This window comes from Acipenser ruthenus, unplaced genomic scaffold (genome assembly GCF_902713425.1).
Source record: "Acipenser ruthenus unplaced genomic scaffold, fAciRut3.2 maternal haplotype, whole genome shotgun sequence".
Taxonomy (NCBI): domain Eukaryota; kingdom Metazoa; phylum Chordata; class Actinopteri; order Acipenseriformes; family Acipenseridae; genus Acipenser; species Acipenser ruthenus.
Window position 1 is genome coordinate 59,153 of NW_026708312.1, and position 14,862 is coordinate 74,014.

General features: G+C 43.7%; 29 non-coding genes and 34 pseudogenes across 29 annotated transcripts; all 63 read left to right on the top strand.

Annotated features, from left to right (window-relative positions):
* The first annotated feature begins 108 nt into the window (after nucleotides 1-108).
* Nucleotides 109-227, top strand: LOC131731412 (5S ribosomal RNA). The gene has a single exon (XR_009324827.1). It is a non-coding gene; the product is annotated as a 5S ribosomal RNA (ribosomal RNA).
* A 97-nt stretch (nucleotides 228-324) lies between these two features.
* Nucleotides 325-443, top strand: LOC131731368 (5S ribosomal RNA). Its single transcript, XR_009324783.1, has one exon. It is a non-coding gene; the product is annotated as a 5S ribosomal RNA (ribosomal RNA).
* Nucleotides 444-557: 114 nt separating this feature from the next.
* On the top strand, nucleotides 558-676 carry LOC131731389 (5S ribosomal RNA). The gene has a single exon (XR_009324804.1). It is a non-coding gene; the product is annotated as a 5S ribosomal RNA (ribosomal RNA).
* Nucleotides 677-776: 100 nt separating this feature from the next.
* Nucleotides 777-895, top strand: LOC131731369 (5S ribosomal RNA). Its single transcript, XR_009324784.1, has one exon. It is a non-coding gene; the product is annotated as a 5S ribosomal RNA (ribosomal RNA).
* Nucleotides 896-995: 100 nt separating this feature from the next.
* Nucleotides 996-1,104, top strand: LOC131731496 (5S ribosomal RNA; annotated as a pseudogene).
* A 100-nt stretch (nucleotides 1,105-1,204) lies between these two features.
* On the top strand, nucleotides 1,205-1,323 carry LOC131731395 (5S ribosomal RNA). Its single transcript, XR_009324810.1, has one exon. It is a non-coding gene; the product is annotated as a 5S ribosomal RNA (ribosomal RNA).
* Nucleotides 1,324-1,423: 100 nt separating this feature from the next.
* On the top strand, nucleotides 1,424-1,532 carry LOC131731495 (5S ribosomal RNA; annotated as a pseudogene).
* A 100-nt stretch (nucleotides 1,533-1,632) lies between these two features.
* Nucleotides 1,633-1,751, top strand: LOC131731432 (5S ribosomal RNA). The gene has a single exon (XR_009324847.1). It is a non-coding gene; the product is annotated as a 5S ribosomal RNA (ribosomal RNA).
* Nucleotides 1,752-1,851: 100 nt separating this feature from the next.
* LOC131731371 (5S ribosomal RNA) lies at nucleotides 1,852-1,970 on the top strand. Its single transcript, XR_009324786.1, has one exon. It is a non-coding gene; the product is annotated as a 5S ribosomal RNA (ribosomal RNA).
* Nucleotides 1,971-2,070: 100 nt separating this feature from the next.
* LOC131731461 (5S ribosomal RNA) lies at nucleotides 2,071-2,189 on the top strand. Its single transcript, XR_009324874.1, has one exon. It is a non-coding gene; the product is annotated as a 5S ribosomal RNA (ribosomal RNA).
* A 114-nt stretch (nucleotides 2,190-2,303) lies between these two features.
* On the top strand, nucleotides 2,304-2,412 carry LOC131731492 (5S ribosomal RNA; annotated as a pseudogene).
* Nucleotides 2,413-2,513: 101 nt separating this feature from the next.
* On the top strand, nucleotides 2,514-2,632 carry LOC131731372 (5S ribosomal RNA). The gene has a single exon (XR_009324787.1). It is a non-coding gene; the product is annotated as a 5S ribosomal RNA (ribosomal RNA).
* Nucleotides 2,633-2,746: 114 nt separating this feature from the next.
* Nucleotides 2,747-2,855, top strand: LOC131731530 (5S ribosomal RNA; annotated as a pseudogene).
* A 114-nt stretch (nucleotides 2,856-2,969) lies between these two features.
* On the top strand, nucleotides 2,970-3,078 carry LOC131731493 (5S ribosomal RNA; annotated as a pseudogene).
* A 100-nt stretch (nucleotides 3,079-3,178) lies between these two features.
* LOC131731526 (5S ribosomal RNA) lies at nucleotides 3,179-3,288 on the top strand (annotated as a pseudogene).
* A 100-nt stretch (nucleotides 3,289-3,388) lies between these two features.
* On the top strand, nucleotides 3,389-3,507 carry LOC131731385 (5S ribosomal RNA). The gene has a single exon (XR_009324800.1). It is a non-coding gene; the product is annotated as a 5S ribosomal RNA (ribosomal RNA).
* A 114-nt stretch (nucleotides 3,508-3,621) lies between these two features.
* Nucleotides 3,622-3,741, top strand: LOC131731462 (5S ribosomal RNA). Its single transcript, XR_009324875.1, has one exon. It is a non-coding gene; the product is annotated as a 5S ribosomal RNA (ribosomal RNA).
* Nucleotides 3,742-4,047: 306 nt separating this feature from the next.
* On the top strand, nucleotides 4,048-4,166 carry LOC131731386 (5S ribosomal RNA). Its single transcript, XR_009324801.1, has one exon. It is a non-coding gene; the product is annotated as a 5S ribosomal RNA (ribosomal RNA).
* Nucleotides 4,167-4,280: 114 nt separating this feature from the next.
* Nucleotides 4,281-4,399, top strand: LOC131731459 (5S ribosomal RNA). Its single transcript, XR_009324872.1, has one exon. It is a non-coding gene; the product is annotated as a 5S ribosomal RNA (ribosomal RNA).
* Nucleotides 4,400-4,499: 100 nt separating this feature from the next.
* Nucleotides 4,500-4,618, top strand: LOC131731477 (5S ribosomal RNA). The gene has a single exon (XR_009324880.1). It is a non-coding gene; the product is annotated as a 5S ribosomal RNA (ribosomal RNA).
* A 100-nt stretch (nucleotides 4,619-4,718) lies between these two features.
* LOC131731514 (5S ribosomal RNA) lies at nucleotides 4,719-4,827 on the top strand (annotated as a pseudogene).
* Nucleotides 4,828-4,927: 100 nt separating this feature from the next.
* Nucleotides 4,928-5,046, top strand: LOC131731420 (5S ribosomal RNA). The gene has a single exon (XR_009324835.1). It is a non-coding gene; the product is annotated as a 5S ribosomal RNA (ribosomal RNA).
* A 114-nt stretch (nucleotides 5,047-5,160) lies between these two features.
* On the top strand, nucleotides 5,161-5,279 carry LOC131731484 (5S ribosomal RNA; annotated as a pseudogene).
* Nucleotides 5,280-5,393: 114 nt separating this feature from the next.
* On the top strand, nucleotides 5,394-5,512 carry LOC131731451 (5S ribosomal RNA). Its single transcript, XR_009324865.1, has one exon. It is a non-coding gene; the product is annotated as a 5S ribosomal RNA (ribosomal RNA).
* A 100-nt stretch (nucleotides 5,513-5,612) lies between these two features.
* LOC131731413 (5S ribosomal RNA) lies at nucleotides 5,613-5,731 on the top strand. Its single transcript, XR_009324828.1, has one exon. It is a non-coding gene; the product is annotated as a 5S ribosomal RNA (ribosomal RNA).
* A 100-nt stretch (nucleotides 5,732-5,831) lies between these two features.
* Nucleotides 5,832-5,940, top strand: LOC131731520 (5S ribosomal RNA; annotated as a pseudogene).
* A 114-nt stretch (nucleotides 5,941-6,054) lies between these two features.
* On the top strand, nucleotides 6,055-6,173 carry LOC131731472 (5S ribosomal RNA; annotated as a pseudogene).
* A 114-nt stretch (nucleotides 6,174-6,287) lies between these two features.
* On the top strand, nucleotides 6,288-6,406 carry LOC131731458 (5S ribosomal RNA). Its single transcript, XR_009324871.1, has one exon. It is a non-coding gene; the product is annotated as a 5S ribosomal RNA (ribosomal RNA).
* Nucleotides 6,407-6,520: 114 nt separating this feature from the next.
* On the top strand, nucleotides 6,521-6,639 carry LOC131731452 (5S ribosomal RNA). Its single transcript, XR_009324866.1, has one exon. It is a non-coding gene; the product is annotated as a 5S ribosomal RNA (ribosomal RNA).
* Nucleotides 6,640-6,739: 100 nt separating this feature from the next.
* Nucleotides 6,740-6,858, top strand: LOC131731373 (5S ribosomal RNA). Its single transcript, XR_009324788.1, has one exon. It is a non-coding gene; the product is annotated as a 5S ribosomal RNA (ribosomal RNA).
* A 100-nt stretch (nucleotides 6,859-6,958) lies between these two features.
* LOC131731519 (5S ribosomal RNA) lies at nucleotides 6,959-7,067 on the top strand (annotated as a pseudogene).
* A 100-nt stretch (nucleotides 7,068-7,167) lies between these two features.
* On the top strand, nucleotides 7,168-7,286 carry LOC131731387 (5S ribosomal RNA). The gene has a single exon (XR_009324802.1). It is a non-coding gene; the product is annotated as a 5S ribosomal RNA (ribosomal RNA).
* A 114-nt stretch (nucleotides 7,287-7,400) lies between these two features.
* Nucleotides 7,401-7,519, top strand: LOC131731478 (5S ribosomal RNA; annotated as a pseudogene).
* A 114-nt stretch (nucleotides 7,520-7,633) lies between these two features.
* LOC131731503 (5S ribosomal RNA) lies at nucleotides 7,634-7,742 on the top strand (annotated as a pseudogene).
* Nucleotides 7,743-7,856: 114 nt separating this feature from the next.
* On the top strand, nucleotides 7,857-7,965 carry LOC131731499 (5S ribosomal RNA; annotated as a pseudogene).
* Nucleotides 7,966-8,057: 92 nt separating this feature from the next.
* LOC131731507 (5S ribosomal RNA) lies at nucleotides 8,058-8,174 on the top strand (annotated as a pseudogene).
* A 100-nt stretch (nucleotides 8,175-8,274) lies between these two features.
* LOC131731480 (5S ribosomal RNA) lies at nucleotides 8,275-8,394 on the top strand (annotated as a pseudogene).
* A 114-nt stretch (nucleotides 8,395-8,508) lies between these two features.
* LOC131731431 (5S ribosomal RNA) lies at nucleotides 8,509-8,627 on the top strand. The gene has a single exon (XR_009324846.1). It is a non-coding gene; the product is annotated as a 5S ribosomal RNA (ribosomal RNA).
* A 101-nt stretch (nucleotides 8,628-8,728) lies between these two features.
* LOC131731455 (5S ribosomal RNA) lies at nucleotides 8,729-8,846 on the top strand. The gene has a single exon (XR_009324868.1). It is a non-coding gene; the product is annotated as a 5S ribosomal RNA (ribosomal RNA).
* Nucleotides 8,847-9,155: 309 nt separating this feature from the next.
* On the top strand, nucleotides 9,156-9,273 carry LOC131731464 (5S ribosomal RNA). Its single transcript, XR_009324877.1, has one exon. It is a non-coding gene; the product is annotated as a 5S ribosomal RNA (ribosomal RNA).
* A 114-nt stretch (nucleotides 9,274-9,387) lies between these two features.
* Nucleotides 9,388-9,508, top strand: LOC131731485 (5S ribosomal RNA; annotated as a pseudogene).
* Nucleotides 9,509-9,620: 112 nt separating this feature from the next.
* Nucleotides 9,621-9,740, top strand: LOC131731501 (5S ribosomal RNA; annotated as a pseudogene).
* Nucleotides 9,741-9,839: 99 nt separating this feature from the next.
* LOC131731482 (5S ribosomal RNA) lies at nucleotides 9,840-9,957 on the top strand (annotated as a pseudogene).
* Nucleotides 9,958-10,057: 100 nt separating this feature from the next.
* LOC131731521 (5S ribosomal RNA) lies at nucleotides 10,058-10,167 on the top strand (annotated as a pseudogene).
* A 116-nt stretch (nucleotides 10,168-10,283) lies between these two features.
* Nucleotides 10,284-10,401, top strand: LOC131731502 (5S ribosomal RNA; annotated as a pseudogene).
* Nucleotides 10,402-10,514: 113 nt separating this feature from the next.
* Nucleotides 10,515-10,632, top strand: LOC131731497 (5S ribosomal RNA; annotated as a pseudogene).
* A 112-nt stretch (nucleotides 10,633-10,744) lies between these two features.
* Nucleotides 10,745-10,863, top strand: LOC131731498 (5S ribosomal RNA; annotated as a pseudogene).
* A 113-nt stretch (nucleotides 10,864-10,976) lies between these two features.
* On the top strand, nucleotides 10,977-11,095 carry LOC131731476 (5S ribosomal RNA; annotated as a pseudogene).
* Nucleotides 11,096-11,404: 309 nt separating this feature from the next.
* LOC131731435 (5S ribosomal RNA) lies at nucleotides 11,405-11,523 on the top strand. Its single transcript, XR_009324850.1, has one exon. It is a non-coding gene; the product is annotated as a 5S ribosomal RNA (ribosomal RNA).
* A 112-nt stretch (nucleotides 11,524-11,635) lies between these two features.
* On the top strand, nucleotides 11,636-11,754 carry LOC131731479 (5S ribosomal RNA; annotated as a pseudogene).
* Nucleotides 11,755-11,867: 113 nt separating this feature from the next.
* Nucleotides 11,868-11,975, top strand: LOC131731528 (5S ribosomal RNA; annotated as a pseudogene).
* Nucleotides 11,976-12,090: 115 nt separating this feature from the next.
* Nucleotides 12,091-12,199, top strand: LOC131731500 (5S ribosomal RNA; annotated as a pseudogene).
* Nucleotides 12,200-12,296: 97 nt separating this feature from the next.
* Nucleotides 12,297-12,415, top strand: LOC131731481 (5S ribosomal RNA; annotated as a pseudogene).
* A 100-nt stretch (nucleotides 12,416-12,515) lies between these two features.
* Nucleotides 12,516-12,633, top strand: LOC131731475 (5S ribosomal RNA; annotated as a pseudogene).
* A 114-nt stretch (nucleotides 12,634-12,747) lies between these two features.
* LOC131731374 (5S ribosomal RNA) lies at nucleotides 12,748-12,866 on the top strand. Its single transcript, XR_009324789.1, has one exon. It is a non-coding gene; the product is annotated as a 5S ribosomal RNA (ribosomal RNA).
* Nucleotides 12,867-12,966: 100 nt separating this feature from the next.
* LOC131731415 (5S ribosomal RNA) lies at nucleotides 12,967-13,085 on the top strand. Its single transcript, XR_009324830.1, has one exon. It is a non-coding gene; the product is annotated as a 5S ribosomal RNA (ribosomal RNA).
* A 310-nt stretch (nucleotides 13,086-13,395) lies between these two features.
* On the top strand, nucleotides 13,396-13,514 carry LOC131731473 (5S ribosomal RNA; annotated as a pseudogene).
* A 114-nt stretch (nucleotides 13,515-13,628) lies between these two features.
* Nucleotides 13,629-13,747, top strand: LOC131731383 (5S ribosomal RNA). Its single transcript, XR_009324798.1, has one exon. It is a non-coding gene; the product is annotated as a 5S ribosomal RNA (ribosomal RNA).
* Nucleotides 13,748-13,847: 100 nt separating this feature from the next.
* Nucleotides 13,848-13,956, top strand: LOC131731515 (5S ribosomal RNA; annotated as a pseudogene).
* A 100-nt stretch (nucleotides 13,957-14,056) lies between these two features.
* Nucleotides 14,057-14,165, top strand: LOC131731517 (5S ribosomal RNA; annotated as a pseudogene).
* A 100-nt stretch (nucleotides 14,166-14,265) lies between these two features.
* LOC131731454 (5S ribosomal RNA) lies at nucleotides 14,266-14,383 on the top strand. The gene has a single exon (XR_009324867.1). It is a non-coding gene; the product is annotated as a 5S ribosomal RNA (ribosomal RNA).
* Nucleotides 14,384-14,496: 113 nt separating this feature from the next.
* LOC131731524 (5S ribosomal RNA) lies at nucleotides 14,497-14,605 on the top strand (annotated as a pseudogene).
* A 100-nt stretch (nucleotides 14,606-14,705) lies between these two features.
* On the top strand, nucleotides 14,706-14,814 carry LOC131731523 (5S ribosomal RNA; annotated as a pseudogene).
* The last annotated feature ends 48 nt before the right edge of the window (nucleotides 14,815-14,862 follow it).

Here is a 14,862-nt window from a genome sequence, read left to right on the forward strand (position 1 = left end):
TTTTGTAATTACATTTTACAATTGAAATGTGTGGAGGACAAAAGGAAATTTTGGAGGAATCACCCCCAGCTCACTAAACATAAAAGTCATGAAAGCAGAAATGCAATCGACTGCGGCCACACCACCTTGAATAAGCCTGATCTCGTCTGATCTCAGAAGCTAAGCAATGTTGGGCTTGGTTAGTACTTGGATGGGAGACCACCTGGGAATATCAAGTGCTGCAGGCATTACATTTTACAATTGAAATGTGTGGACAAAAGGAAATTTTGGAGGAATCACCCCCAGCTCCCTAAACATAAAAGTCATGAAAGCAGAAATGCAATCGCCTGCGGCCACACCACCTTGAATAAGCCTGATCTCGTCTGATCTCAGAAGCTAAGCAATGTTGGGCTTGGTTAGTACTTGGATGGGAGACCACCTGGGAATATCAAGTGCTGCAGGCATTACATTTTTGTAATTACATTTTACAATTGAAATGTGTGGAGGACAAAAGGAAATTTTGGAGGAATCACCCCCAGCTCACTAAACATAAAAGTCATGAAAGCAGAAATGCAATCGACTGCGGCCACACCACCTTGAATAAGCCTGATCTCGTCTGATCTCAGAAGCTAAGCAATGTTGGGCTTGATTAGTACTTGGATGGGAGACCACCTGGGAATATCAAGTGCTGCAGGCATTGCATTTTACAATTGAAATGTGTGGAGGACAAAAGGAAATTTTGGAGGAATCACCCCCAGCTCACTAAACATAAAAGTCATGAAAGCAGAAATGCAATCGCCTGCGGCCACACCACCTTGAATAAGCCTGATCTCGTCTGATCTCAGAAGCTAAGCAATGTTGGGCTTGGTTAGTACTTGGATGGGAGACCACCTGGGAATATCAAGTGCTGCAGGCATTACATTTTACAATTGAAATGTGTGGAGGACAAAAGGAAATTTTGGAGGAATCACCCCCAGCTCCCTAAACATAAAAGTCATGAAAGCAGAAATGCAATCGCCTGCGGCCACACCACCTTGAATAAGCCTGATCTCAGAAGCTAAGCAATGTTGGGCTTGGTTAGTACTTGGGTGGGAGACCACCTGGGAATATCAAGTGCTGCAGGCATTACATTTTACAATTGAAATGTGTGGAGGACAAAAGGAAATTTTGGAGGAATCACCCCCAGCTCACTAAACATAAAAGTCATGAAAGCAGGAATGCAGTCGCCTGCGGCCACACCACCTTTAATAAGCCTGATCTCGTCTGATCTCAGAAGCTAAGCAATGTTGGGCTTGGTTAGTACTTGGATGGGAGACCACCTGGGAATATCAAGTGCTGCAGGCATTACATTTTACAATTGAAATGTGTGGAGGACAAAAGGAAATTTTGGAGGAATCACCCCCAGCTCACTAAACATAAAAGTCATGAAAGCAGAAATGCAATCGCCTGCGGCCACACCACCTTGAATAAGCCTGATCTCAGAAGCTAAGCAATGTTGGGCTTGGTTAGTACTTGGATGGGAGACCACCTGGGAATTTCAAGTGCTGCAGGCATTACATTTTACAATTGAAATGTGTGGAGGACAAAAGGAAATTTTGGAGGAATCACCCCCAGCTCACTAAACATAAAAGTCATGAAAGCAGAAATGCAATCGCCTGCGGCCACACCACCTTGAATAAGCCTGATCTTGTCTGATCTCAGAAGCTAAGCAATGTTGGGCTTGGTTAGTACTTGGATGGGAGACCACCTGGGAATATCAAGTGCTGCAGGCATTACATTTTACAATTGAAATGTGTGGAGGACAAAAGGAAATTTTGGAGGAATCACCCCCAGCTCACTAAACATAAAAGTCATGAAAGCAGAAATGCAATCGCCTGCGGCCACACCACCTTGAATAAGCCTGATCTCGTCTGATCTCAGAAGCTAAGCAATGTTGGGCTTGGTTAGTACTTGGATGGGAGACCACCTGGGAATATCAAGTGCTGCAGGCATTACATTTTACAATTGAAATGTGTGGAGGACAAAAGGAAATTTTGGAGGAATCACCCCCAGCTCACTAAACATAAAAGTCATGAAAGCAGAAATGCAATCGCCTGCGGCCACACCACCTTGAATAAGCCTGATCTCGTCTGATCTCAGAAGCTAAGCAATGTTGGGCTTGGTTAGTACTTGGATGGGAGGCCACCTGGGAATATCACGTGCTGCAGGCATTACATTTTTGTAATTACATTTTACAATTGAAATGTGTGGAGGCCAAAAGGAAATTTTGGAGGAATCACCCCCAGCTCACTAAACATAAAAGTCATGAAAGCAGAAATGCAATCGCCTGCGGCCACACCACCTTGAATAAGCCTGATCTCAGAAGCTAAGCAATGTTGGGCTTGGTTAGTACTTGGATGGGAGACCACCTGGGAATATCAAGTGCTGCAGGCATTACATTTTACAATTGAAATGTGTGGAGGCCAAAAAGGAAATTTTGGAGGAATCACCCCCAGCTCACTAAACATAAAAGTCATGAAAGCAGAAATGCAATCGCCTGCGGCCACACCACCTTGAATAAGCCTGATCTCGTCTGATCTCAGAAGCTAAGCAATGTTGGGCTTGGTTAGTACTTGGATGGGAGACCACCTGGGAATATCAAGTGCTGCAGGCATTACATTTTTGTAATTACATTTTACAATTGAAATGTGTGGAGGACAAAAGGATGTTTTGGAGGAATCACCCCCAGCTCCCTAAACATAAAAGTCATGAAGGCAGAAATGCAATCGCCTGCGGCCACACCACCTTGAATAAGCCTCATCTCAGAAGCTAAGCAATGTTGGGCTTGGTTAGTACTTGGATGGGAGGCCACCTGGGAATATCACGTGCTGCAGGCATTACATTTTTGTAATTACATTTTACAATTGAAATGTGTGGAGGCCAAAAGGAAATTTTGGAGGAATCACCCCCAGCTCACTAAACATAAAAGTCATGAAAGCAGAAATGCAATCGCCTGCGGCCACACCACCTTGAATAAGCCTGATCTCAGAAGCTAAGCAATGTTGGGCTTGGTTAGTACTTGGATGGGAGACCACCTGGGAATATCAAGTGCTGCAGGCATTACATTTTACAATTGAAATGTGTGGAGGACAAAAGGAAATTTTGGAGGAATCACCCCCAGCTCACTAAACATAAAAGTCATGAAAGCAGAAATGCAATCGCCTGCGGCCACACCACCTTGAATAAGTCTGATCTCAGAAGCTAAGCAATGTTGGGCTTGGTTAGTACTTGGATGGGGAGACCACCTGGGAATATCAAGTGCTGCAGGCATTACATTTTACAATTGAAATGTGTGGAGGACAAAAGGAAATTTTGGAGGAATCACCCCCAGCTCACTAAACATAAAAGTCATGAAAGCAGAAATGCAATTGCCTGCGGCCACACCACCTTGAATAAGCCTGATCTCGTCTGATCTCAGAAGCTAAGCAATGTTGGGCTTGATTTGTACTTGGATGGGAGACCACCTGGGAATATCAAGTGCTGCAGGCATTACATTTTTGTAATTACATTTTACAATTGAAATGTGTGGAGGACAAAAGGAAATTTTGGAGGAATCACCCCCAGCTCACTAAACATAAAAGTCATGAAAGCAGAAATGCAATCACCTGCGGCCACACCACCTTGAATAAGCCTGATCTCAGCCTGATCTCAGAAGCTAAGCAATGTTGGGCTTGGTTAGTACTTGGATGGGAGACCACCTGGGAATATCAAGTGCTGCAGGCATTACATTTTACAATTGAAATGTGTGGAGGACAAAAGGAAATTTTGGAGGAATCACCCCCCAGCTCACTAAACATAAAAGTCATGAAAGCAGAAATGCAATCGCCTGCGGCCACACCACCTTGAATAAGTCTGATCTCAGAAGCTAATGTTGGGCTTGGTTAGTACTTGGATGGGAGACCACCTGGGAATATCAAGTGCTGCAGGCATTACATTTTACAATTGAAATGTGTGGAGGACAAAAGGAAATTTTGGAGGAATCACCCCCAGCTCACTAAACATAAAAGTCATGAAAGCAGAAATGCAATTGCCTGCGGCCACACCACCTTGAATAAGCCTGATCTCGTCTGATCTCAGAAGCTAAGCAATGTTGGGCTTGATTTGTACTTGGATGGGAGACCACCTGGGAATATCAAGTGCTGCAGGCATTACATTTTTGTAATTACATTTTACAATTGAAATGTGTGGAGGACAAAAGGAAATTTTGGAGGAATCACCCCCAGCTCACTAAACATAAAAGTCATGAAAGCAGAAATGCAATCACCTGCGGCCACACCACCTTGAATAAGCCTGATCTCGCCTGATCTCAGAAGCTAAGCAATGTTGGGCTTGGTTAGTACTTGGATGGGAGACCACCTGGGAATATCAAGTGCTGCAGGCATTACATTTTACAATTGAAATGTGTGGAGGACAAAAGGAAATTTTGGAGGAATCACCCCCAGCTCACTAAACATAAAAGTCATGAAAGCAGAAATGCAATCGCCTGCGGCCACACCACCTTGAATGAGCCTGATCTCGTCTGATCTCAGAAGCTAAGCAATGTTGGGCTTGGTTAGTACTTGGATGGGAGACCACCTGGGAATATCAAGTGCTGCAGGCATTACATTTTACAATTGAAATGTGTGGAGGACAAAAGGAAATTTTGGAGGAATCACCCCCAGCTCACTAAACATAAAAGTCATGAAAGCAGAAATGCAATCGCCTGCGGCCACACCACCTTGAATAAGTCTGATCTCAGAAGCTAAGCAATGTTGGGCTTGGTTAGTACTTGGATGGGAGACCACCTGGGAATATCAAGTGCTGCAGGCATTACATTTTACAATTGAAATGTGTGGAGGACAAAAGGAAATTTTGGAGGAATCACCCCCAGCTCACTAAACATAAAAGTCATGAAAGCAGAAATGCAATCACCTGCGGCCACACCACCTTGAATAAGCCTGATCTCGTCTGATCTCAGAAGCTAAGCAATGTTGGGCTTGATTTGTACTTGGATGGGAGACCACCTGGGAATATCAAGTGCTGCAGGCATTACATTTTTGTAATTACATTTTACAATTGAAATGTGTGGAGGACAAAAGGAAATTTTGGAGGAATCACCCCCAGCTCACTAAACATAAAAGTCATGAAAGCAGAAATGCAATCGCCTGCGGCCACACCACCTTGAATAAGCCTGATCTCGCCTGATCTCAGAAGCTAAGCAATGTTGGGCTTAGTTAGTACGTGGATGGGAAACCACCTGGGAATATCAAGTGCTGCAGGCATTACATTTTTGTAATTACATTTTACAATTGAAATGTGTGGAGGACAAAAGGAAATTTTGGAGGAATCACCCCCAGCTCACTAAACATAAAAGTCATGAAAGCAGAAATGCAATCGCCTGCGTTCACACCACCTTGAATAAGCCTGATCTCGTCTGATCTCAGAAGCTAAGCAATGTTGGGCTTGGTTAGTACTTGGATGGGAGACCACCTGGGAATATCAAGTGCTGCAGGCATTACATTTTACAATTGAAATGTGTGGAGGACAAAAGGAAATTTTGGAGGAATCACCCCCAGCTCACTAAACATAAAAGTCATGAAAGCAGAAATGCAATCGCCTGCGGCCACACCACCTTGAATAAGCCTGAACTCGTCTGATCTCAGAAGCTAAGCAATGTTGGGCTTGGTTAGTACTTGGATGGGAGACCACCTGGGAATATCAAGTGCTGCAGGCATTACATTTTACAATTGAAATGTGTGGAGGACAAAAGTAAATTTTGGAGGAATCACCCCCAGCTCACTAAACATAAAAGTCATGAAAGCAGAAATGCAATCTCCTGCGGCCACACCACCTTGAATAAGCCTGATCTCAGAAGCTAAGCAATGTTGGGCTTGGTTAGTACTTGGATGGAAGACCACCTGGGAATATCAAGTGCTGCAGGCATTACATTTTTGTAATTACATTTTACAATTGAAATGTGTGGAGGACAAAAGGAAATTTTGGAGGAATCACCCCCAGCTCACTAAACATAAAAGTCATGAAAGCAGAAATGCAATCGCCTGCGGCCACACCACTTTGAATAAGCCTGATCTTGCCTGATCTCAGAAGCTAAGCAATGTTGGGCTTGGTTAGTACTTGGATGGGAAACCACCTGGGAATATCAAGTGCTGCAGGCATTACATTTTTGTAATTACATTTTACAATTGAAATGTGTGGAGGCCAAAAGGAAATTTTGGAGGAATCACCCCCAGCTCACTAAACATAAAAGTCATGAAAGCAGAAATGCAATCTCCTGCGGCCACACCACCTTGAATAAGCCTGATCTCGCCTGATCTCAGAAGCTAAGCAATGTTGGGCTTGGTTAGTACTTGGATGGGAGACCACCTGGGAATATCAAGTGCTGCAGGCATTACATTTTTGTAATTACATTTTACAATTGAAATGTGTGGAGGACAAAAGGAAATTTTGGAGGAATCACCCCCAGCTCCCTAAACATAAAAGTCATGAAAGCAGAAATGCAATCGCCTGCGTTCACACCACCTTGAATAAGCCTGATCTCGTCTGATCTCAGAAGCTAAGCAATGTTGGGCTTGGTTAGTACTTGGATGGGAGACCACCTGGGAATATCAAGTGCTGCAGGCATTACATTTTACAATTGAAATGTGTGGAGGACAAAAGGAAATTTTGGAGGAATCACCCCCAGCTCACTAAACATAAAAGTCATGAAAGCAGAAATGCAATCGCCTGCGGCCACACCACCTTGAATAAGCCTGATCTCGTCTGATCTCAGAAGCTAAGCAATGTTGGGCTTGGTTAGTACTTGGATGGGAGACCACCTGGGAATATCAAGTGCTGCAGGCATTACATTTTACAATTGAAATGTGTGGAGGACAAAAGGAAATTTTGGAGGAATCACCCCCAGCTCACTAAACATAAAAGTCATGAAAGCAGAAATGCAATCGCCTGCGGCCACACCACCTTGAATAAGTCTGATCTCAGAAGCTAAGCAATGTTGGGCTTGGTTAGTACTTGGATGGGAGACCACCCGGGAATATCAAGTGCTGCAGGCATTACATTTTACAATTGAAATGTGTGGAGGACAAAAGGAAATTTTGGAGGAATCACCCCCAGCTCACTAAACATAAAAGTCATGAAAGCAGAAATGCAATCGCCTGCGGCCACACCACCTTGAATAAGCCTGATCTCGTCTGATCTCAGAAGCTAAGCAATGTTGGGCTTGATTTGTACTTGGATGGGAGACCACCTGGGAATATCAAGTGCTGCAGGCATTACATTTTTGTAATTACATTTTACAATTGAAATGTGTGGAGGACAAAAGGAAATTTTGGAGGAATCACCCCCAGCTCACTAAACATAAAAGTCATGAAAGCAGAAATGCAATCGCCTGCGGCCACACCACCTTGAATAAGCCTGATCTTGCCTGATCTCAGAAGCTAAGCAATGTTGGGCTTGGTTAGTACTTGGATGGGAAACCACCTGGGAATATCAAGTGCTGCAGGCATTACATTTTTGTAATTACATTTTACAATTGAAATGTGTGGAGGCCAAAAGGAAATTTTGGAGGAATCACCCCCAGCTCACTAAACATAAAAGTCATGAAAGCAGAAATGCAATCTCCTGCGGCCACACCACCTTGAATAAGCCTGATCTCAGAAGCTAAGCAATGTTGGGCTTGGTTAGTACTTGGATGGGAGACCACCTGGGAATATCAAGTGCTGCAGGCATTACATTTTTGTAATTACATTTTACAATTGAAATGTGTGGAGGACAAAAGGAAATTTTGGAGGAATCACCCCCAGCTCACTAAACATAAAAGTCATGAAAGCAGAAATGCAATCGTCTGCAGCCACACCACCTTGAATAAGCCTGATCTCAGAAGCTAAGCAATGTTGGGCTTGGTTAGTACTTGGATGGGAGACCACCTGGGAATATCAAGTGCTGCAGGCATTACATTTTACAATTGAAATGTGTGGAGGACAAAAGGAAAGAATCACCCCCAGCTCCCTAAACATAAAAGTCATGAAAGCAGAAAAGCAATCACCTGCGGCCACACCACCTTGAATAAGCCTGATCTCGTCAGATCTCAGAAGCTAAGCAATGTTGGGCTTGGTTAGTACTTGGAAGGGAGACCACCTGGAATATAAGTGCTGCAGGCATTACATTTTACAATTGAAATGTGTGGAGGACAAAAGGAAATTTTGGAGGAATCACCCCCAGCTCACTAAACATAAAAATCATGAAAGCAGAAATGCAATCGCCTGTGGCCACACCACCTTGAATTAGCCTGATCTCGTCTGATCTCAGAAGCGAAGCAATGTTGGGCTTGGGTTAGTACTTGGATGGGAGACCACCTGGGAATATCAAGTGCTGCAGGCATTACATTTTTGTAATTACATTTTACAATTGAAATGTGTGGAGGACAAAAGGAAATTTTAGAGGAATCACCCCCAGCTCCCTAAACATAAAAGTCATGAAAGCAGAAATGCAATCCCCTGCGGCCACACCACCTTGAATAAGCCTGATCTCGTCTGATCTCAGAAGCTAAGCAATGTTGGGCTTGGTTAGTACTTGGATGGGAGACCACCTGGGAATATCAAGTGCTGCAGGCATTACATTTTACAATTGAAATGTGTGGAGGACAAAAGGAAATTTTGGAGGAATCACCCCCAGCTCCCTAAACATAAAAGTCATGAAAAGCAGAAATGCAATCGCCTGCGGCCACACCACCTTGAATAAGCCTGATCTCGTCTGATCTCAGAAGCTAAGCAATGTTGGGCTTGGTTAGTACTTGAAGGGAGACCACCTGGGAATATCAAGTGCTGCAGGCATTACATTTTACAATTGAAATGTGTGGAGGACAAAAGGAAATTTTGGAGGAATCACCCCCAGCTCACTAAACATAAAAGTCATGAAAGCAGTAATGCAATCGCCTGCAGCCACACCACCTTGAATAAAGCCTTATCTCAGAAGCTAAGCATGTTGGGCTTGGTTAGTACTTGGATGGGAGACCACCTGGGAATATCAAGTGCTGCAGGCATTACATTTTACAATTGAAATGTGTGGAGGACAAAAGGAAATTTTGGAGGAATCACCCCCAGCTCACTAAACATAAAAGTCATGAAAGCAGAAATGCAATCGCCTGCGGCCACACCACCTTGAATAAGCCTGATCTCGTCTGATCTCAGAAGCTAAGCAATGTTGGGCTTGGTTAGTACTTGGATGGAGACCACCTGGGAATATCAAGTGCTGCAGGCATTACATTTTTGTAATTACATTTTACAATTGAAATGTGTGGAGGACAAAAGGAAATTTTGGAGGAATCACCCCCAGCTCACTAAACATAAAAGTCATGAAAGCAGAAATGCAATCGCCTGCGGCCACACCACCTTGAAATAAGCCTGATCTCAGCCTGATCTCAGAAGCTAAGCAATGTTGGGCTTAGTTAGTACGTGGATGGGAGACCACCTGGGAATATCAAGTGCTGCAGGCATTACATTTTTGTAATTACATTTTACAATTGAAATGTGTGGAGGACAAAAGGAAATTTGGAGGAATCACCCCCAGCTCACTAAACATAAAAGTCATGAAAGCAGAAATGCAATCGCTGCGTTCACACCACCTTGAATAAGCCTGATCTCGTCTGATCTCAGAAGCTAAGCAATGTTGGGCTTGGTTAGTAGCTTGGATGGGAGACCACCTGGGAATATCAAGTGCTGCAGCATTACATTTTACAATTGAAATGTGTGGAGGACAAAAGGAAATTTTGGAGGAATCACCCCCAGCTCACTAAACATAAAAGTCATGAAAGCAGAAATGCAATCGCCTGCGGCCACACACCTTGAATAAGCCTGAACTCGTCTGATCTCAGAAGCTAAGCAATGTTGGGCTTGGTTAGTACTTGGATGGGAGACCACCTGGGAATATCAAGTGCTGCAGGCATTACATTTTACAATTGAAATGTGTGGAGGACAAAAGTAAATTTTGGAGGAATCACCCCCAGCTCACTAAACATAAAAGTCATGAAAGCAGAAATGCAATCTCCTGCGGCCACACCACCTTGAATAAGCCTGATCTCAGAAGCTAAGCAATGTTGGGCTTGGTTAGTACTTGGATGGGAGACCCACCTGGGAATATCAAGTGCTGCAGGGCATTACATTTTTGTAATTACATTTTACAATTGAAATGTGTGGAGGACAAAAGGAAATTTTGGAGGAATCTCCCCCAGCTCACTAAACATAAAAGTCATGAAAGCAGAAATTGCAATCGCCTGCGGCCACACACTTTGAATAAGCCTGATCTTGCCTGATCTCAGAAGCTAAGCAATGTTGGGCTTGGTTAGTACTTGGATGGGAAACCACCTGGGAATATCAAGTGCTGCAGGCATTACATTTTTGTAATTACATTTTACAATTGAAATGTGTGGAGGCCAAAAGGAAATTTGGAGGAATCACCCCCAGCTCACTAAACATAAAAGTCATGAAAGCAGAAATGCAATCTCCTGCGGCCACACCACCTTGAATAAGCCTGATCTCGCCTGATCTCAGAGCTAAGCATTGTTGGGCTTGGTTAGTACTTGGATGGGAGACCACCTGGGAATATCAAGTGCTGCAGGCATTACATTTTGTAATTACATTTTACAATTGAAATGTGTGGAGGACAAAAGGAAATTTTGGAGGAATCACCCCCAGCTCCCTAACATAAAAGTCATGAAAGCAGAAATGCAATCTCCTGCGGCCACACCACCTTGAATAGCCTGATCTCGCCTGATCTCAGAAGCTAAGCAATGTTGGGGCTTGGTTAGTACTTGGATGGGAGACCACCTGGGAATATCAAGTGCTGCAGGCATTACATTTTTGTATTACATTTTACAATTGAAATGTGTGGAGGACAAAAGGAAATTTTGGAGGAATCACCCCCAGCTCCCTAAACATAAAAGTCATGAAAGCAGAAATGCAATCGCCTGCGTTCACACCACCTTGAATAAGCCAGATCTCGTCTGATCTCAGAAGCTAAGCAATGTTGGGCTTGGTTAGTACTTGGATGGGAGACCACCTGGGAATATCAAGTGCTGCAGGCATTACATTTTACAATTGAAATGTGTGGAGGACAAAGGAAATTTTGAGGAATCACCCCCAGCTCACTAAACATAAAAGTCATGAAAGCAGAAATGCAATCGCCTGCGGCCACAACCACCTTGAATAAGTCTGATCTCAGAAGCTAAGCAATGTTGGGCTTGGTTAGTACTTGGATGGGAGACCACCCGGGAATTATCAAGTGCTGCAGGCATTACATTTTACAATTGAAATGTGTGGAGGACAAAGGAAATTTTTGGAGGAATCACCCCCAGCTCACTAAACATAAAAGTCATGAAAGCAGAAATGCAATCGCCTGCGGCCACACCACCTTGAATAAGCCTGATCTCGTCTGATCTCAGAAGCTAAGCAATGTTGGGCATGATTTGTACTTGGATGGGAGACCACCTGGGAATATCAAGTGCTGCAGGCATTACATTTTTGTAATTACATTTTACAATTGAAATGTGTGGAGGACAAAAGGAAATTTTGGAGGAATCACCCCCAGCTCACTAAACATAAGTCATGAAAGCAGAAATGCAATCGCCTGCGGCCACACCACCTTGAATAAGCCTGATCTTGCCTGATCTCAGAAGCTAAGCAATGTTGGGCTTGGTTAGTACTTGGATGGGAAACCACCTGGGAATATCAAGTGCTGCAGGCATTACATTTTTGTAATTACATTTTACAATTGAAATGTGTGGAGGCCAAAAGGAAATTTTGGAGGAATCACCCCCAGCTCACTAACATAAAAGTCATGAAAGCAGAAATGCAATCTCCTGCGGCACACCACCTTGAATAAGCCTGATCTCAGAAGCTAAGCAATGTTGGGCTTGGTTAGTACTTGGATGGGAGACCACCTGGGAATATCAAGTGCTGCAGGCATTACATTTTTGTAATTACATTTTACAATTGAAATGTGTGGAGGACAAAAGGAAATTTTGGAGGAATCACCCCCAGCTCACTAAACCATAAAAGTCATGAAAGCAGAAATGCAATCGTCTGCAGCCACACCACCTTGAATAAGCCTGATCTCAGAAGCTAAGCAATGTTGGGCTTGGTTAGTACTTGGATGGGAGACCACCTGGGAATATCAAGTGCTGCAGGCATTACATTTTACAATTGAAATGTGTGGAGGACAAAGGAAATTTTTGGAGGAATCACCCCCAGCTCCCTAAACATAAAGTCATGAAGCAGAAAGCAATCACCTGCGGCCACACCACCTTGAATAAGCCTGATCTCGTCAGATCTCAGAAGCTAAGCAATGTTGGGCTTGGTTAGTAATTGGAAGGGAGACCACCTGGGAATATCAAGTGCTGCAGGCATTACATTTTACAATTGAAATGTGTGGAGGACAAAAGGAAATTTTGGAGGAATCACCCCCAGCTCACTAAACATAAAAATCATGAAAGCAGAAATGCAATCGCCTGTGGCCACACCACCTTGATAAGCCTGATCTCGTCTGATCTCAGAAGCGAAGCAATGTTGGGCTTGGTTAGTACTTGGATGGGAGACCACCTGGGAATATCAAGTGCTGCAGGCATTACATTTTTGTAATTACATTTTACAATTGAAATGTGTGGAGGACAAAAGGAAATTTTAGAGGAATCACCCCCAGCTCCCTAAACATAAAAGTCATGAAAGCAGAAATGCAATCGCCTGCGGCCACACCACCTTGAATAAGCCTGATCTCGTCTGATCTCAGAAGCTAAGCAATGTTGGGCTTGGTTAGTACTTGGATGGGAGACCACCTGGGAATATCAAGTGCTGCAGGCATTACATTTTACAATTGAAATGTGTGGAGGACAAAAGGAAATTTTGGAGGAATCACCCCCAGCTCCCTAAACATAAAAGTCATGAAAGCAGAAATGCAATCGCCTGCGGCCACACCACCTTGAATAAGCCTGATCTCGTCTGATCTCAGAAGCTAAGCAATGTTGGGCTTGGTTAGTACTTGGAAGGGAGACCACCTGGGAATATCAAGTGCTGCAGGCATTACATTTTACAATTGAAATGTGTGGAGGACAAAAGGAAATTTTTGAGGAATCACCCCCAGCTCACTAAACATAAAAGTCATGAAAGCAGTAATGCAATCGCCTGCAGCCACCACCACCTTGAATAAGCCTTATCTCAGAAGCTAAGCAATGTTGGCTTGGTTAGTACTTGGATGGGAGACCACCTGGGAATATCAAGTGCTGCAGGCATTACATTTTTACAATTGAAATGTGTGGAGGACAAAAGGAAATTTTGGAGGAATCAACCCCCAGCTCACTAAACATAAAGTCATGAAAGCAGAAATGCAATCGCCTGCGGCCACACCACCTTGAATAAGCCTGATCTCGTCTGATTTCAAAAGCGAAGCAATGTTGGGCTTGGTTAGTACTTGGATGGGAGACCACCTGGGAATATCAAGTGCTGCAGGCATTACATTTTGTAATTACATTTTACAATTGAAATGTGTGGAGGACAAAAGGAAATTTTGGAGGAATCACCCCCCAGCTCACTAAACATAAAAGTCATGAAAGCAGAAATGCAATCGCCTGCGGCCACACCACCTTGAATAAGCCTGATCTCGTCTGATCTCAGAAGCTAAGCAATGTTGGGCTTGTTTAGTACTTGGATGGGAGACCACCTGGGAATATCAAGTGCTGCAGGCATTACATTTTACAATTGAAATGTGTGGAGGACAAAAGGAAATTTTGGAGGAATCACCCCCAGCTCACTAAACATAAAAGTCATGAAAGCAGAAATGCAATCGCCTGCGGCCACACCACCTTGAATAAGCCTGATCTCAGAGGCTAAGCAATGTTGGGCTTGGTTAGTACTTGGATGGGAGACCACCTGGGAATATCAAGTGCTGCAGGCATTACATTTTACAATTGAAATGTGTGGAGGACAAAAGGAAATTTTGGAGGAATCACCCCCAGCTCACTAAACATAAAAGTCATGAAAGCAGAAATGCAATCGCCTGCGGCCACACCACCTTGAATAAGCCTGATCTCAGAGGCTAAGCAATGTTGGGCTTGGTTAGTACTTGGATGGGAGACCACCTGGGAATATCAAGTGCTGCAGGCATTACATTTTACAATTGAAATGTGTGGAGGACAAAAGGAAATTTTGGAGGAATCACCCCCAGCTCACTAAACATAAAAGTCATGAAAGCAGAAATACATTCGCCTGCGGCCACACCACCTTGATAAGCCTGATCTCGTCTGATCTCAGAAGCTAAGCAATGTTGGGCTTGGTTAGTACTTGGATGGGAGACCACCTGGGAATATCAAGTGCTGCAGGCATTACATTTTTGTAATTACATTTTACAATTGAAATGTGTGGAGGACAAAAGGAAATTTTGGAGGAATCAACCCAGCTCACTAAACATAAAAGTCATGAAAGCAGAAACGCAATCGCCTGCGGAAACACCACCTTGAATAAGCCTGATCTCAGAAGCTAAGCAATGTTGGGCTTGGTTAGTACTTGGATGGGAGACCACCTGGGAATATCAAGTGCTGCAGGCATTACATATTACAATTGAAATGTGTGGAGGCCAAAAGGAAATTTTGGCGTAATCACCCCCAGCTCACTAAACATAAAAGTCATGAAAGCAGAAATGCAATCGCCTGCGGCCACACCACCTTGAATAAGCCTTATCTCAGAAGCTAAGCAATGTTGGGCTTGGTTAGTACTTGGATGGGAGACCACCTGGGAATATCAAGTGCTGCAGGCATTACATTTTGTAATTACATTTACAATTGAAATGTGTGGAGGACAAAAA